Source organism: Sesamum indicum, linkage group LG12 (assembly GCF_026168435.1).
Source record: "Sesamum indicum cultivar Baizhima isolate 11 linkage group LG12, ASM2616843v1, whole genome shotgun sequence".
Lineage (NCBI taxonomy): Eukaryota > Viridiplantae > Streptophyta > Magnoliopsida > Lamiales > Pedaliaceae > Sesamum > Sesamum indicum.
Window position 1 is genome coordinate 1,677,903 of NC_142668.1, and position 18,957 is coordinate 1,696,859.

Consider the following 18,957-nt stretch of genomic DNA (forward strand, 5'->3'; position numbering starts at 1 on the left):
TCGCATCCAGCATGACACATACACGAGCGAAATCCAGTCTCGTGCATGCCCTCGTAATCGCATCCGGGTATAATGGTTTACCCACTCCACTGGCTACTGTGCTGACCCCCTCTTCTGTCCACAACTCCATCGGCATTAGCATTGACATCAGCAGTGACCTCAGCAATGACATCATCAGTGACATCAGCCCTAATAGGAACATCATCAATGACATCAGCAGTGACTTCATATGCCACATCTACATCTACCTCATACACACGTGGCGCCACATCATCCAAACCCGCAGCCACATCACCGCCCATTTCTCCACTTCTGTTAATCGGCGAAGTGGCCGGAAAAACGTCTTTCCATCTGCCCAACACCTCTGTCGCCGTCCGATCACCGGAAACGAAGGAAAATTTCGGCGAGAGCGTAGCAGCACTGTTATTCTCATTTTCTGTAGTAACCGCCGGCGGATTCACCCTCTCACCTGTTTCTTTTCAGGCCAAATAGTCCTTCTTCGCCGGCCAGACGCATCTCCATGGTTTTCGAACAGTTAACGGCACCGGATTTATTTTCCATGAAACAACTCGGCTGAATTTCTTCTCCCAACGGGTTTTGAGATCATTGAGCGCAGCCATGGAGTTTGCATCTCCATCCATTACTCTATTAGCCAGCGTGATAAATTCGTCAATGTTGAAGTTCGCCGGCGAAGACGAATCTTCACAACCTCCATTGACAGCGCGCTTCAAAGCACCGCAGCCAAACCCTAATTCCACGCAACCTTCCACCGACGACAAGCTTGGATCTTTCCTCAATGGCACGTCTCCTCCATCCCGTAGGACGCCAGAAAACTCATCGATGGTCGGAAAACCATCTGTCTCCTTCGCCTTTTCAACATGCGCCTTTTCGGTTTCCAAAAACCCTAGATTCAACGCCTCCATTGTTGCAGATTTTTTAGACCTCATCCTTCCATCCACCATCACAGAACCATAGTCACAATCTTGAATAGACCGAAGACATCAATCAACCGACGAAAATCCGGCAGAAATCGCCGGTTTTTTGGCACGCGTCTCATCATCTTCCTCGCGTGTTTCTTCGCTGTTTTCCATCAATTCCTCACATGGAACAGCCCCTTCATGCCATTCACCATCCTCCACGTCATCATCTCCGCCGGCCGTCTCATCGCCGCCGTCCCTATGCCTGCCGGCCGGAAAATAGTGAGCTAGGGTTTTTGTGTGTGAAGATGAAGGTGTGTTAGTGTGTGAGAGAGAAGAGAGAGAATTTTGAGAGTCCATCTCTTTTGTGTGTTTGTATTTAATATTACGCTTAGCAAATTTACCACACAAATGCATGGGTGTAAACCTTTTGACATGATTTTATTAAGCAAGTTTCCTTCCCTTTTATACTAATTTGTAGTTATTATTACGCTTAGTAAATTTACCACACAAATGCATGGGTCTAGACCAACTTATGGGTCACATTTAATGGAATTTTGAGAACGTTTAAAATTTAGCTGTTTGGCACGGATTTATTAAAAACAAGTTTGTTTCCCTTTTTTGCTTATTTTTAGTTATTATTACACTTAGCAAATTTACCACACAAATGCAAAGGCCTAAACCAACGTTTGGGTCAAGTTTCGTGGAATTCTGAGAACGTTCAAAATTTAGCTATTTGGCACGCTGTTATTAAAGAAAGTTTGTTTTCCTTCTATACTAATTTGTAGTTATTATTACGCTTAGACAATTTACCACACAAATGCATGGGTTTAAACCAATGTTTGGGCCATGTTTCGTTGAATTCTGAGAACGTTCATAATTTAGCTATTTTCTGTGGTTTTATAAAGCAAGTTTGTTTTCCTTTTATACTAAGATGTACTTATCATTACGCTTAGCAAATTTCCCACACAAATGCATGGTCTAGTCCAACGTTTGGGTCAAGTTTCGTGAAATTTTGAAAGCATTCAAAATTTAGCTGTTTGCCACGGTTTTATTAAACCAAATTTGTTTTCCATTTATATTAACTTTTAGGTATTATTACGTTTAGAAAATTTACCGCACAAATGCATGGACCTACGTTTGGATCAGGTTTCGTGGAATTCATAAAACGTCCAAAATTTAGCTTTTTGGCACGATTTTATTAAAAACAAGTTTGATTCCCTTTTCTACTAATTTGTAGTTATTATCACTTAGCAAATTTACCACAAAAATGCATGGGTCTAGACCAACGTTTGGGTCAAGTTTTGTGGAATTCTGAGAACGTTCAAAATTTAGTTGTTTTGCACGGTTTTATTAAAAATAAATTTGTTTTCCTTTTCTACCAATTTGTAGTTATTATTACGCTTATCAAATTTACCACACAAAAGAATTGGTCTAGTCCTACACTTGGGTCAAGTTTTGTTGAATTCTGAGAAACATTCAAAATTTAGCTGTTTTCTTCGCTTTTATTAAAGCAAGTTTGTTTCCCTTTTATAGTAACTTGTAGTTATTATTATTACGCTTAGCTAATTTACCACCCAAATGCATGGGTCTAGACCAACATATAGGTCTTGTTTCGTGTAATTTTGATAACGTTCAAAATTTAGCTCTTTGCCACGATTTTATTAAAACAAGTTTGTTTCCTTTTCTACTAACTTGTAGCTATTATTTCGCTTAGCAAATTTATCTCACAAATGTATGGGTCTAAACCAACGTTTGGGTCAAGTTTCGTGGAATTCTGAAAACGTTCAAAATAGCTGTTTGGCATGGTTTTATTAAACCAAGTTTGTTTCCCTGTTATACTAATTTGTAGTTATTATTACGCTTAGTAACTTTATCACACAAATGCATGGGTCTAGACCCACTTATGGGTCAAGTTTCATGGAATTTTGAGAACGTTCAAAATTTAGCTGTTTGGTACGATTTTATTCAAAATAAGTTTGTTTCCCTTTTCTACTAATTTGTAGTTATTATTACGCTTAGCAAATTTACCACCCTTTTCTACTAACTCTTAGTTATTATTACGCTTAGCAAATTTACCACACAAATGCATGGGTCCAAACCAACATTTGGGTCAAGTTTCGTGAAATTCTGAGAATGTTCAAAATTTAGTTGTTTGACATGATTTTATTAAAGCAAGTTTGTTTGCCTTTTATACTAATTTATAGTTATTATTACGCTTAGCAAATTTACCAAACAAATGTATGGGTCTTGACCATCATATGGGTCATGTTTCGTTGAATTTTGAGAATGTTCAAAATTTAATTGTTTGGCACGGTTTTAGTAAAACAAGTTTGTTTTCCTTTTCTACTAACTTGTAGTTATTATTACGCTTAGCAAATTTACCACACAAATCCATGGATCTAAACCAATGTTTGGGTCAAATTTCGTGAAATTCTGAGAACGTTCAAAATTTAGCCAATTGGCACGATATTATTAAAGTAAGTTTGTTTTCCTTTTATACTAATTTGTAGTTATTATTTCGCTTAGCAAATTTACCACACAAATAGGCTACCCATGCAGGGAGAGTGGTACACATGGCACAACCACAGTGCGACGCCACGGAACCTCTCGAAAAGACTGGACCGCATGTTGATAAATGATAGATGGATGGCATGGTTCCCTAACACATTCTACTCGGTCCTTACACCACGCACTTCAGACCACTCACCGATGGTACTAAATGGGGACCTGCAGCAGCAATATGGAGGTATGTTCCGATTTGAGAATTACCTCGCTCATTCACCTGAGTTTATTCCTAGTGTGCAGAATATATGGCAACATAACATTATTGGTATGCCTATGCATGCTGTGACACGCAAACTCAAAGCATTGAAACCAATCTTCCGAGAGCAAAGGAGGAATAAGGGGGGTCTATCGCACAATGTCCATATGGCGAAAGGGTTTCTTGAAGCAGCACAACTACTTGTTAGCTCAAGAAGGCGAGATGAGCTATATATACAACTAGAACACTGTTGTCGGCTCGTACTGGCCAAAGTAACAAAATTGGAGCAGATTATGTTAAATCAACGAGCGAAGATGCAGTGGATGAAGGGAGGTGATCAGTGCTCCCGGGTGTTCTTTCGGAAGATTGCCCAACGAAGATTATCAAGGAGGATCTTCCAGATCAACGATGTCCAGGGATCCACTCACACTGATCCAGAAGAAGTTATTAATGAGTTTGTCACATACTACCAAAACCTGCTAGGAGGAGATAGACGAAGAGCAAGTATTGACATTCGGTTTCTCAGACCGTGGGCTAGGCACATTTTGAGTAATGAGGAGCTACCGCTTTACTATTACCGTTCACACCAACAGATGTCAAACAGGCGGTTTTTGACATTTGCTGAGGACAAGGCCCCAGGCCTGGACGAATACTCATCGGGCTTCTTCAAAGCAGCATGGCCTATAGTTGGACAAGAGGTGACTTCGGCAGTACTGGACTTCTTTAGTACAGGCCGACTTCTGCAGCAGATAAATACTACACTTTTGGCGCTCATACCAAAAGTACATTCCCCTATGATGATTAGTGATTTTCGGCCCATAGGATGTTGTAGTGTGCTTTATAAGATCATTGCAAAGCTCATTGTCCAAAGGTTGAGTGTGATAATGGACAAACTGATTAACCCATGCCAAGCGGCATTTGTGCCGGGACGCAGCATTGGAGATAACATCATGCTAGCACAGGAACTATTTAAGGGATATAACCAGACTCGTCTACCTCCTAGATGTGATCTGAAAGTTGACATCCGGAAGGCATATGACACAGTTTATTGGGATTTCTTGATAGTAGTCATGGAGATGTTTGGGTTCCCTATTACTTTCGTGAAGTGGATTGAGGAGTGTGTGACAACACCTTCATTCTCTGTAGGGCTAAGTGGGAAGCCCCATGGATTCTTTCGAGGAGCCAGAGGACTTCGGCAAGGTGACCCTTTATCACCCTACCTATTTGTGCTTGTGATGGAAGTCCTACACTTGGGCTTCCTACAGTTGATTGATCAGGAGGAGATATTTTCCTATCATTGGAAATGCAAGGCAGCAAGGATCTTTCAGTTGGGGTTTTCGGATGATGTGATATTATTTTGCCGTGCTAATATGGACTCTCTAAGAATCTTCAAAGCAGGTCTGGATCGTTTTGCCGAATGGTCAGGTCTCAGACTGAACGTGCAGAAAAGCCACCTAATATCTCATGTTCAGCGCAAGCATTGCGTGAGGAGATGTTGGCGCTACTCGGATTTCAGGAAGGGGTTCTTCCAATGAGGTATCTGGGGTTACCACTTATATTGTCTCGACTTACTATTGCAGATTGCCGTCCACTACTACTGAAGATTGACAAACGGATTGCTGGATGGAAAGGTACCACTCTATCTTATGCTGGTAGAGTACAAATTATTAAATCTGTACTTATAGCACTGAGTCTTTATTGGGCATCAGCATTTATATTACCGAAGAAAGTTATTAATGAAATTGAGAAAAGATTGCGAGCTTTCTTGTGGAAGGGATTGACGAATAGTGGTTATGCCAAGGTTGCGTGGAAAGATATATGCCGACCAAAGGAGGAGGGAGGACTTGGGTTTAAGGACATCAGTACCTTGAACCGTGCATTGATGACAAAAAAACTATGTGATGTCATTAGATGCGACAGGACATCGATCTGGGTTGAATGGATGTACTAGGGACGCCTACAACACACCTCTATATGGACGATTACGGACCAAGGCGGCTCATGGGGACCTCCGATTATGGATGTTTCTCCGAACCATGGTGGACTACCGGATTGGAGATGGGAGAAATTTCTTCTTGTGGCAGGATCCGTGGCACCACCTTGGCCCTCTTTGTGACTCTTTCCCACGAGGACCGAGGCTACTTGGACTAGATGAATCATCCAGACCTAGCATGGTGATTCATGAAGGAGTATGGCAGTGGCCGCTTATCACGGATCTAGAGTGTTTGGAGATCACACATGTACTACCCACTATTTTTGGAGGAAAAGACCGTATAATTTGGAGATTTGAAAATGGTCGACCAACAGCACAGGCTATTTACGAGTTATTCGACCTACCAGGACCGAAAGTAGGTTGGTCTTCACTACTTTCGGGATCACTTAAAATCCCACGTCACATATTCATTTTATGGCTTGCCATCCAAGGCAAGTTGGCTACGACAGATAAACCATGGCTTGCTCACCTTGGCCCATGCATCCTATGCAATGAAGGAATGACAGAGACACATGCACATTTATTCTTCCAATGCAGATTTAGTTGAAGATGTCTCACAGAAATTCAATGAACAATACGGTTCTTGTGGCCCAATAGAGAGTGGAAAGATGACATTACATGGGCTTCACGGAGATGGAGGGGCAAACACATTATCAACATGTCTTATAGAGCACTACTTGCATCATGTGTATACCACATTTGGAAGGAAAGAAACCTGAGACGATTCGATCACACCGAGAGGAAGCCTACCACCATAGCATTACTGATCATTGAGCACATTAGATAGCGAATCCATAGCATCACACTAACTAGATCAGTCAGCACACGTGATTTATATCGATTATGGCGAATGCCTTGGCCTGTCGAGGGATAAACCATTTGGGGACCACATTGTTGTACTGTACCATTTTTACTTAATGAAACTTACTTTTACCAAAAAAAAAATTTACCACACAAATACATGGGTTTAAACCAATGTTTGGGCCAAGTTTTGTTGAATTCTGAGAACGTTCATTATTTAGCTATTTTGTACGATTTTAATAAAGCAAGTTTGTTTTCCTTTTATACAAAGTTGTAGTTATCATTACGCTTAGCAAATTTCCCACACGAATGCATGGGTCTAGTCCAACATTTGGGTCAAGTTTCGTGGAATTCTGAAAACATTCAAAATTTAGCTGTTTGGCACGGTTTTATTAAACCAAATTTATTTTCCATTTATATTAACTTTTTAAGTATTATTACGCTTAGCAAATTTACCAAACAAATGCATACACCTACGTTTGGATCAGGTTTCGTGGAATTCTGAGAACGTTCAAAATTTAGATGTTTGGCACAGTTTTATTAAAAACAAGTTTCTTTCCCTTTTATACTAATTTTTAGTTATTATTACACTTAGCAAATTTACCATACATATGCATGGATCTAGACCAACGTTTGGGTCAAGTTTCGTGGAATTCTGAGAACGTTCAAAAGTTGGCTGTTTGGCACGGTTTTATTAAAAACAAGTTTGTTTCCCTTTTTTACTTGTATGTAGTTATTATTATACTTAGCAAATTTACCACACAAAAGAATGGGTCTAGACCTACAATTGTGTCAAGTTTCGTTGAATTCTGAGAACGTTCAAAATTTTGTTGTTTTGTTCGCTTTTATTAAACAAAATTTGTTTTCCTTTTATAATAACATGCAGTTATTATTACACTTAGCAAATTTACCACACAAATGCATGGGTCTTGACCATCGTATGGGTCAAGTTTCATTGAATTTTGAAAATGTTCAAAATTTAGCTGTTTGACATGGTTTTATTAAAGCAAGTTTGTTTGCCTTTTACACTAATTTGTAGTTATTATTACGCTTAACAAATTTACCAAACAAATGCATGGGTCTTGACTAGCGTATGGGTCAAGTTTCAATGAATTTTGAGAATGTTCATTACCGAAAAAAAGAATTTTGAGAATGTTCAAAATTTGGCTATTTGGCACGGTTTTAATAAAACAAGATTGTTTTTCTTTTCTACTAACTTGTAGTTATTATTACGCTTAGCAAATTTACCATACAAATGCATGGATCTAAACCAATGTTTGGGTTAAGTTTCGTGGAATTCTGAGAACGTTCAAAATTTAGCCAATTGGCACGATATTATTAAAGTAAGTTTGTTTCCCTTTTATACTAATTTGTAGTTATTATTATGCTTGATAAATTTACCACACAAATAAATGGGTTTGAACCAATGTTTGGGCCACATTTCGTTGAATTCTGAGAACGTTCATTATTTAGCTATTTTGTGTGGTTTTAATAAAGCAAGTTTATTTTTCTTTTATACAAAGTTGTAGTTATCATTACGCTTAGCAAATTTTCCACACAAATGCATGAGTCTAGTCCAAGATTTGGGTCAAGTTTCGTGGAATTCTGAAAAACATTCAAAATTTAGCTGTTTGGCACAGTTTTATTAAACCAAATTTGTTTTCCATTTATATTAACTTTTAAGTATTATTACGCTTACCAAATTTACCAGGATCAGGTTTCGTGGAATTCTAAGAACGTTCAAAATTTAGATGTTTGGCACGGTTTTATTAAAAATAAGTTTCTTTCCCTTTTCTACTAATTTGTAGTTATTATTACACCTAGCAAATTTACCATACATATGCATGGATCTAGACCAACGTTTGGGTCAAGTTTCGTGGAATTATGAGAACATTCAAAAGTTGGCTGTTTGGCTCGGTTTTATTAAAAACAAGTTTGCTTCCATTTTCTACTTATTTGTAGTTATTATTATGCTTAGAAAATTTACCACACAAAAGAATGGTCTAGACCTACATTTGGGTCAAATTTCGTTGAATTCGGAGAACGTTGAAAATTTTGCTGTTTTGTTCGCTTTTATTAAAGAAAATTTGTTTCCCTTTTATAATAACTTGTTGTTATAATTAAACTTAGTAAATTTACCACTCAAATGCGTGCGTCTAGACCAACGTATGGATCAAGTTTCGTGGAATTTTGAGAATGTTCAAAATTCAGCTGTTTGGCACGGTTTAAATAAAAACAAGTTCGTTTCCCTTTTCTACTAATTAGTAGTATTAATACACTTTGCAAATTTACCACACAAATGCATGGGTCTAGTCCAACGTTTGGATCATATTTCGTGGAATTCTAAGAGCATTTAAAATGTAGTTGTTTAGCACGATTTTATTAAAAATAAGATTGTTTCCGTTTCTACAAATTTTTAGTTATTATTACGCTTAGCAAATTACCACACAAAAAATGGTCTAGACCTATGTTTGGGTCAAGTTTCGTTGAATTCTTAGAACGTTTCAAATATAGTTGTTTTGTACACTTTTAGTAAAGTAAGTTTGTTTCCCTTTTATTGTAACTTGTAGTTATTATTACGGTTAACAAATTTACCGCACAAATGCATGGGTCCTGACCAACGTATGGGTCAAGTTTCATGGAATTTTGAGAACGTTCAAAATTTAGTTGTTTGGCACGATTTTATTAAAACAAGTTTGTTTTTCTTTTCTACTAACTTGTAGTTATTAATACGCTTAGCAAATTTACGACACAAATGCATGGGTCTTGACCATCGTATGGGTAAAGTTTCATTGAATTTTGAAAATGTTCAAAATTTAGCTGTTTGACATGGTTTTATTAAAGCAAGTTTGTTTGCCTTTTATACTAATTTGTAGTTATTATTACGGTTAGCAAATTTACCAAACAAATGCATGGGTCTTGACCATTGTATGGGTCAAGTTTCGTTGAATTTTGAGAATGTTCAAAATTTAGCTGTGAGGCACGGGTTTATTATAACAAGTTTGTTTCCCTTTTCTACTAACTTGTAGTTATTATTACGATTAGCAAATTTACCACACAAATGCATGGGTCTAGTCTAATGTTTGGGTCAAGTTTCGTGGAATTCTGAAAACATTCAAAATTTAGCTGTTTGGCACGGTTTTATTAAACCAAATTTGTTTCCCATTTATATTAACTTTTAGGTTGTTACGCTTAGCGAATTTACCACACAAATGCATGGGTGTAAACCAATGTTTGGACCATGTTTCGTTGAATTCTGAGAACGTTTATAATTTAGCTATTTGGTGCGGTTTTAATAAAGCGAGTTTGTTTTACTTTTATACTAAGTTGTAGTTATCATTACGTTTAGCTAATTTTTCACACAAATGCATGGGTCTAGTCTAACGTTTGGGTCAAGTTTCGTGGAATTCTGAAAACATTCAAAATTTAGCTGTTTGGCACGGTTTTATTAAACCAAATTTGTTTCCCATTTATATTAACTTTTAGGTATTTTTACGCTTAGCGAATTTACCACACAAATGCATGGACCAACGTTTGGATCAGGTTTTGTGGAATTCTGAGAAGGTTCTAAATTTAGTTGTTTGGCACGGTTTTATTAAAAACAAGTTTTATTCCCTTTTCTACTAATTTTTAGTTATTATTACACTTAGCAAATTTACCACACAAATGCATGTGTATAGAGCAACGTTTGGGTCAAGTTTCGTGGAATTCTGAGAACGTTCAAAATTTAGCAGATTAGCACGGTTTTATTAAAAACAAGTTATTATTACGCTTATCAAATTTACCACACAAAAGAATGGGTCTAGACCTACATTTGGATCAGGTTTCGTGGAATTCTGAGAAGGTTCTAAATTTAGTTGTTTGGCACGGTTTTATTAAAAACAAGTTTTATTCCCTTTTCTACTAATTTGTAGTTATTATTACACTTAGCAAATTTACCACACAAATGCATGTCTATAGAAGAACGTTTGGGTCATGTTTCGTGGAATTCCGAGAACGTTCAAAATTTAGCAGATTAGCATGGTTTTATTAAAAACAAGTTTGTTTTCCTTTTCTACTAATTTGTAGTTATTATTACGCTTATCAAATTTACCACACAAAAGAATCGGTTTAGTGCTACACTTGGGTCAAGTTTCGTTGAATTCTGAGAACGTTCTAAATTTAGCTGTTTTGTATGCTTTTTCTAAAGCAAGTTTGTTTCCCTTTTATAGTAACTTGTAGTTACGTTTAGCAAATTTTCCACACAAATGCATGGGTCCAGACCAATGTATGGGTCAAGTTTCGTGAAATTTTGAGAACGTTCAAAATTTAGCTGTTTGGCACGATTTTATTAAAACAAGTTTTTTTCTCTTTTCTACTAACTTGTAGTTATTATTATGCTTAGCAAATTTACTAAATAAATGCATTGGTCCAAACCAACGTTTGGGTCAAGTTTCGTAAAATTATGAGAATATTCAAAATTTAGCTGTTTGGCATGATTTTATTAAAATAAGTTTCTTTTACCTTTTATACTAATTTGTAGTTATTATTACGCTTAGCAAATTTACCACACAAATGCATGGGTCTTGACCATCGTATGGGTCAAGTTTCATTGAATTTTGAAAATGTTCAAAATTTAGCTGTTTGACATGGTTTTATTAAAGCAAGTTTGTTTGCGTTTTATACTAATTTGTAGTTATTATTATGCTTTGCAAATTTACCACACAAATGCATGGGTCTTGACCATCGTATAGGTCAAGTTTCGTTGAATTTTGAAAATGTTCAAAATTTAGCTGTTTGGCACGGTTTATTAAAACAAGTTTGTTTCCTTTTCTACTAACTTGTAGTTATTATTACGCTTGTCAAATTTACCACACGAATACATGGATCTAAACCAATGTTTGAGTCAAGTTTCGTGGAATTCTGAGAACGTTCAAATATTAGCTAATTGGCACGGTATTATTAAAGCAAATTTGTTTCCCTTTTATACTAATTTGTAGTTATTATTACGCTTATCAAATTTACCACACAAATGCATGGGTCTAAACCAATGTTTGAGCTATGTTTCGTTGAATTCTGATAACGTTCATAAGTTAGCTATTTTGTCTGATTTTAATAAAGCAAGTTTGTTTTCCTTTTCTACTAACTTGTAGCTATTATTTCGCTTAGCAAATTTAGCACACAAATGCATGGACCTACGTTTGGATCAGGTTTCATGGAATTCTGAGAACGTTCATTTAGCTGTTTGGCACGGTTTTATTAAAAACAAGTTTGATTCCCTTTTCTACTAATTTGTAGTTGTTATTACACTTAGCAAATTTACCACACAAATGCATTGGTCTAGACAAATCTTTAGGTCAAGTTTCGTAGAATTGTGAGAACGTTCAAAATTTAGCTGTTTGGCACGGTTTTATTGAAAATAAGTTTGTTTCCTTTTCTACTAATTTGTAGTTATTATTACGTTTATCAAATTTACCACACAAAAGAATGGGTCTAATCCTACACTTAGGTCATGTTTCGTTGAATTCTGAGAAGGTTAAAAATTTAGTTGTTCTGTACGCTTTTATTAAAGAAAATTTGTTTCCCTTTTATAATAACTTTTATTTATTATTACGCTTAGCAAATTAACCTCACAAATGCATGGGTCTAGACCAAATTAAAACAAGTTTGTTTCCCTTTTCTACCAACTTGTAGCTATTATTTCGCTTAGCTAATTTAGCTGTTTGGCACGATTTTATTAAAAATAAGTTTGTTTCCCTTTTCTACTAATTTGTAGTTATTATTACACTTAGCAAACTTAACACACAAATACATGGGTCTGGACCAACGTTTGGGTCAAGTTTCGTTCAATTCTAAGAACATTCAAAATTTTGCTATTTGGCACAATTTTATTTAAAATAAGTTTGTTTCCCTTTTCTACTAATTTGTAGTTATTATTACGCTTAGTAAATTTACCACACAAAAGCATGGGTCTAGACCTACACTTCGTTCACGTTTCGTTGAATTTTGAGAACGTTCAAAATTTAGCTGTTTTTTATGCTTTAATTAAAGCAAGTTTGTTTCCCTTTTATAGTAACTTGTAGCTATTATTACACTTAGCAAATTTATCTCACAAATGCATGAGTCTAAACCAACATTTGGGTCAAGTTTCGTGGAATTCTGAAAACGTTCAAAATTTTGCTGTTTGACATGATTTTATTAAAGCAAGTTTGCTTCCCTTTTATACTAATTTGTAGTTATTATTACGCTTAGCAAATTTACCACACAAATGCATGGGTCTGGACCAACTTATGGATCAAGTTTCATGGAATTTTGAGAACGTTCAAAATTTAGCTGTTTGGCACGGATTTATTAAAAGCAAGTTTGTTTCCCTTTTTTGCTAATTTGTAATTATTATTACGCTTAGCAAATTTACCACACAAAAAAATAGGTCAAGTCCTACGTGTGGGTCAAGTTTCGTTGAATTCTGAAAATGTTCAAAACTTAGCTGTTTTGTACGCTTTTATTAAAGCGAGTTTGTTTTCCTTTTATAATAATTTGTAGTTATTATTACGCTTAGCAAATTTACCACACAAATTCATGGGTCTAGACCAATGTATGGGTCAAGTTTTGTTAAAATTTGCCCAGGCTTTTATAGCCATGGTTTTGCTGATGATTTTTTGTTATTCTGTCATGCTGATATGGACTCTATTGGAGTCTTTAAAACAGGATTGGATCGATTTGCTGTATGGTCGGGGCTCAGGCTAAACGTGCGGAAAAGCCATCTTATTAACTCAAGGACTTCGCGAGGAGATGCTAACAGCACTCGGGTTTCAGGAGGGTGTGTTCCCGATGAGGTACTTGGGACTACCTCTCTTATCCTCTCGCTTAACAATTGCTGATTGTCGCCCATTATTGATGAAAATTGATAAACGTATTGCTGGTTGGGAGGGTATTGCATTGTATTTTGTTGGTAGAGTACAAATTATTAAATCTGTACTCATGTCGTTGAGTTTGTACTGGGCTTCAGCGTTCATACTGCCAAAGAAAGTTACCAATGAAATTGAGAAGAGGCTGAGAACTTTTTTGTGGAAAGGGACATCAACCAGTGGATATGCCAAGGTTGCCTGGAAAGACCTGTGCCGGCCGAAGGAGGAGGGAGGCCTAGGATTCAAGGACATCACTCTCATAAATCGTGCATTAATGGCTAAGAAACTATGTGATATCATTCGGTGCGATAGGACCTCGATATGGGTTACATGGCTCTCTACCAGGATCGATTACGAGATACTTCCATCTGGACGATTAGAGAGCATGGAGGATCATGGGGATGGCGGAAACTCCTCCGTTTACGGATCTTCCTCCGATCTATGGTGGATTATAAAATAGGACATGGGAGAAGATTCTACCTATGGCAAGACCCATGGCATCATCTAGGACCTCTTCGTAATACATTCCCACGTGGACCGAGGTTACTTAGATTGGAGGAGTCAACAAAACTCTGTACGGTGATTAGTGGAGGAGAGTGGCAATGGCCCCCTATCACAGATTTTGAGTGTTTGGAAATCACACATGCACTACCCACAATCTATGGAGGAGAGGACCACATTATTTGGAGGTTCGACCATGGGATTCCTACTACTCAGACTCTTTATAGGCTTTTTGATCCGCCTGGACCGAAAGTAAACTGGTGCTCGCTACTTTCCGGATCACTAAAGATTCCACGTCACTTATTCATCCTCTGGCTTGCTATTCTTGGACAGTTGGCTACGACGGATAAACCATGGCTAGCCCACCTTGGCCCGTGCATTTTATGCAACGAGGGAGCGACGGAGACACAAGGCCACTTATTTTTCCAGTGCAGATATAGTCGTCATTGTATAACAGAAATTCAGAAAATAGTACGATTCTCGTGGCCCAATAGAGACTGGATGACGGATATTATATGGGCGTCCCAGAGATGGAGAGGTAAGCACATTATTAACATGTCTTACCGAGCACTATTAGCATCATGTGTTTACCACATTTGGAAGGAGAGAAATTTGAGACGATTTGAGCAAATTGAAAGGACTCCCAACACCATGGCAGTAGTTATTATCGAGGATATCAAGCAGCGGATACATAGCATTACATTACCTAGTTCAGTCAGTACACGATCTTTATTTAGACTTTGGCGTATCCCTTGGCCTGTCGAGGGAAACACCAACTGATGACTTCCATGTTGTACTGTACTACAATGTTATTAATGAAACTTACATTTACCCAAAAAAAAAAAAAGTTTTGTTAAAATTTTGAGAACGTTCAAAATTTAGCTGTTTAGCATGATTTTATTAAAATATGTTTGTTTCATTTTTTCGGTAATGGTAAATTTCATTAATGAAAAATATGGTACAGTACAACAATTAATTGGGTAGTCCCTCGACAGGCCAAGGGATACGCCATAGTCTATAAAGAGCACATGTACTAATCGAACTGGAAAGATTAAGGCTCAAAATTCTCTGCCTAACATCGTCAATAATAAGAGACTCCAATACATTAGGCGGGTGTTCACTTTGCTGGAATCGTCTGGAGTTTCTTTCTCGCCACAAATGGTGAACCAATGACCCAAGTAATGCTCGGTATGCTGCATTGATGATATGCTTCCCTCTCCATTTTTTCACTGCCCATTCCACATCCATTGCCCATGTGCGATTGGGCCAATCGAATCGAATGATTTCCCGTATGGCTATAAGGCATCTTCTGCTAAATCGGCATCGGAAGAATAAGTGATTATGTGTCTCGGTTGTTGCTTCATCACATAGGAAACACCCTCCAATGTGTGTGAGCCAAGGTTTGTCTGTCGTTGGTAGTTTTTCCTGAATAGCCATCCATAGGATAAAACAATGTCGTGGGATCTTTAGCGAACCCGAAAGTAGTGAAGTCCAACCTACTTTCGGTCCAGACGGGAAGATAAGTCTGTACAGGGCTTGGGCTGTGGGTTGGCCATCGGGGAAACGCCAAATGATTCTATCATCTCCACTATGGATCTGGGGTAGTGTATAAATATTCTGAAGGCATTCCAAATCCGTTATGAGGGGCCAGTGCCATTGGCCCTCATCAATAACCGTATTGAGCTTGGTAGATTCATCAAGCCCAAGTAAACTCGTTCCTCGTGGAAATCGAGAAATCAGGGGGCCAAGGTGATGCCATGGATCCTTCCAAAGATAGAAGGTCCTCCCATCTCCAATGCGACACTCCACCATTGGTTGGATAAGGTTGCGTAGACGGAGCAGCTTTCTCCAACCCCACGATCCACCCTTCTCGTCAACAGTCCAAATGGAAATATTTTGTAGTCGTCCTAGCTGTAGCCGCTCAACCCAAATAGACGTTCCGGTCACATCTAATGACATCACACAACTTCTTAGTCATCAGTGCTCGGTTAAGTGCATCAATATCTTTTATTCCTTGGCCTCCTTCCCCAATCGGTTTGCATACATCCTTCCACGCAACTTTGGCATAACCAGTCATTGAGGTGCCTTTCCATAGGAACCTTCGAAGGCGTTTCTCTGCTTCCTTAATGATTGCCTTCGGTAGTATGAATGCAGAAGCCCAATAAATGCTCAATGCTGAAAGTACAGATTTAATGATTTGTACTCGCCCAGCATATGATAACGACATACCCTCCCATCCCACAATACGTGCATCAATTTTGGACAGAAGTGGCTGACAGTCTGATATAGTTAATCTAGATGAGATTAAAGGAAGGCCTAAGTACCTCATCGGGAGATGTCCCTCCTGAAATCCCAAGAGCAATAGCAACTGATCTTTCCTTTCTTGTGCAGACCGGGATATTATAATGTGACTCTTTTGAGTATTCAACCAAAGGCCCGACCATTCAGCAAATAGGTCCAGTCCCACCTTAAGGACTCTAACAGAGTCCAAATCAGCTCTACAGAATAGCAGGAGATCATCCGCGAATCCCAATTGGAATACTCTTGCTAGCTCACACTTCCAGTGATATGTGAATTGCATATCCTGCTCAATTAATTGCAGATAACCAATATGCAGAACTTCCATAACAAGCACAAACAGGAATGGGGATAAAGGATCTCCCTGACGTAGACCTCTCGCTCCATCAAAGAACCCATGTGGATTTCCATTAAGACCAATCGAAAAAGAGGTCGTCGAGATGCACTCCTCAATCCACCTTGTGAAGGTTGGTGGAAACCCAAATAGCTGCAAAGTCGCCACAAGGAAGTCCCATTCAACCGTGTCATAGGCCTTCCTAATGTCCACTTTAAGTGCGCATCTGGGGGGAGTCGCTTCTGATTATATCCCGTGAACAGTTCCTAAGCTAGCAAAATGTTGTCTCCAATGCTTCGTCCCGGGATAAATGCTGCCTGACTCCGATTGATTAACTTGTCCAGCACCACACTCAATCGTTTGACAAGTAATTTAGCAATGATCTTATATAAAACATTGCAGCATGATATAGGTCTAAAATCACCAACAGTCATAGGATTATGTACCTTTGGGATTAAAGTCAATAATATAGAGTTAACTTGCTTAAGAAGCTTCCCCGTGGTGAAGAAATTCAGTACCGCCCTTGTAACCTCAGTCCCCACCACTGGCCAAGCTGCTTTAAAGAATCCAGATGAGTATCCGTCAGGGCCCGGAGCCTTGTCCTCAGAAATGTCAAACACGGCTTTCTTCACAGATAAGTTTGTTTCCCTTCTCTACTAACTTGTAGTTATTATTATGATTAGCAATTTTTTTTTTTTGGTAAATGTAATTTTCATTAAGTAAAAAAAATGGTACAGTACAACAAAGTGATCATCTGGTGGTTTCTCCCTCGACAGGCCAAGGGATACGCCATAGTCTATACAAAGCTCGTGTACTGACAGAACTAGCTAATGAAATACTAATGATTCGCTGCCTAACATCATCAACTATCAATAACGCCATGGTGCTCGGAGTCCTCTCTCTTTGCTCAAAACGTCTTATGTTTCTCTCCCTCCAAATGTGGTAAACAAAAGATGCCAGTAGTGCTCGATAAGCTATGTTAACGATGTGCTTACCCCTCCATCTATGAGAAGCCCACTCAATGTCGTTCACCCAGTCTCTATTGGGCCAATGAAATTGTACCTTTCTCCGGATTGCTGTGAGACACTGTCGGCTAAATCTGCACTAGAAGAAAAGGTGTGAATGTGTCTCTATTGCCCCCTCGTTACAAAGTATGCAATCACCAAAGTGAGATAACCATGGTTTGTCTGTCATAGGCAGCTTGCCAAGAATAGCAAGCCATAGGATGAATAAGTGACGTGGAATCTTTAGCGAGCCCGAAAGTAGCGAAGCCCAACCTACTTTCGGTCCTGGGGGATCAAATAAACTGTAGAGAGACTGTGTTGTGGGTCAACCCTAATCAAATCTCCATACGATCCGGTCATCTCCTCCATGGATTGTGGGTAATACATGTGTGATCTCCAAGCACTCGAAATCCGTGATAAGCGGCCACTGCCATTCTCCTCCACCTGACTCCTCAAGTCTAAGGAGCCTCGGTCCATGTGGAAATATCTGAATAAGAGGTCCGAGGTAATGCCACGGGTCCTGCCAAAGGTGAAACTTCCGCCCATCTCCGATTTGGTAGTCCACCATAGGACGGAGAAAAATCCGTAGACGCAGGAGTTTCCTCCAACTCCATGAACCTCCATGATCTCAGATTGTCCATATGGAAGTGTCTCGTAACCGGTCATGGTATAGCCATTCAACCCAAATAGAGGTTCGATCACACTGAATGATATCACAAAGTTTCTTAGTCATTAAGGCTCGATTCAAGGTAGTAATGTCCTTGAACCCAAGACCTCCCTCGTCCATCGGCCTACACAATTCTTTCCATGCTACCTTAGCATAGCCACTATTTATTGGGCCCTTCCATAAGAAGTTTATCAGCCTCTTCTCAATTTTGTTCGTAACTCTCTTTGGTAAAATGAACGCTGAAACCCAATAAAAGCTCAACTGCATGAGTACAGATTTAATAATTTGTACCCTACCGGCATATGAAAGTGTCATTCCCTCCCAACCAGCAATACATTTATCGATTTTCACCAATAATGGTTGACAATCAGCAATAGTTAATCTGGAGGATAATAGAGGTAGACCTAAATACCTCAGTAGAAGGAGTCCCTCCTGAAATCCGAGTGCTTCCAGCATCTCCTCATGTAAACCTTGTGTTGACCGCGAAATAATAAGATGATTTTTCTGTACGTTCAGTCGGAGGCCCGACCAAACGGCAAATCGATCCAGCCCTCTATTAAGGACCTCAATAGAGTCCATATCCGCACGGCAGAATAACAACAAGCCATCAGCAAATCCCAGCTGAAAAATCCAAGCTGAATCACACTTCCAATGAAAAGAAAAGAGCCCATCCTGGTCAATCATCTGTAGGTATCCCAAGTATAATACCTCCATGACGAGGACAAAAAGGTACGGTGATAGAGGATCCCCCTGTCGAAGTCCTCTTGCACTCAAAAAGAATCCATGTGGCT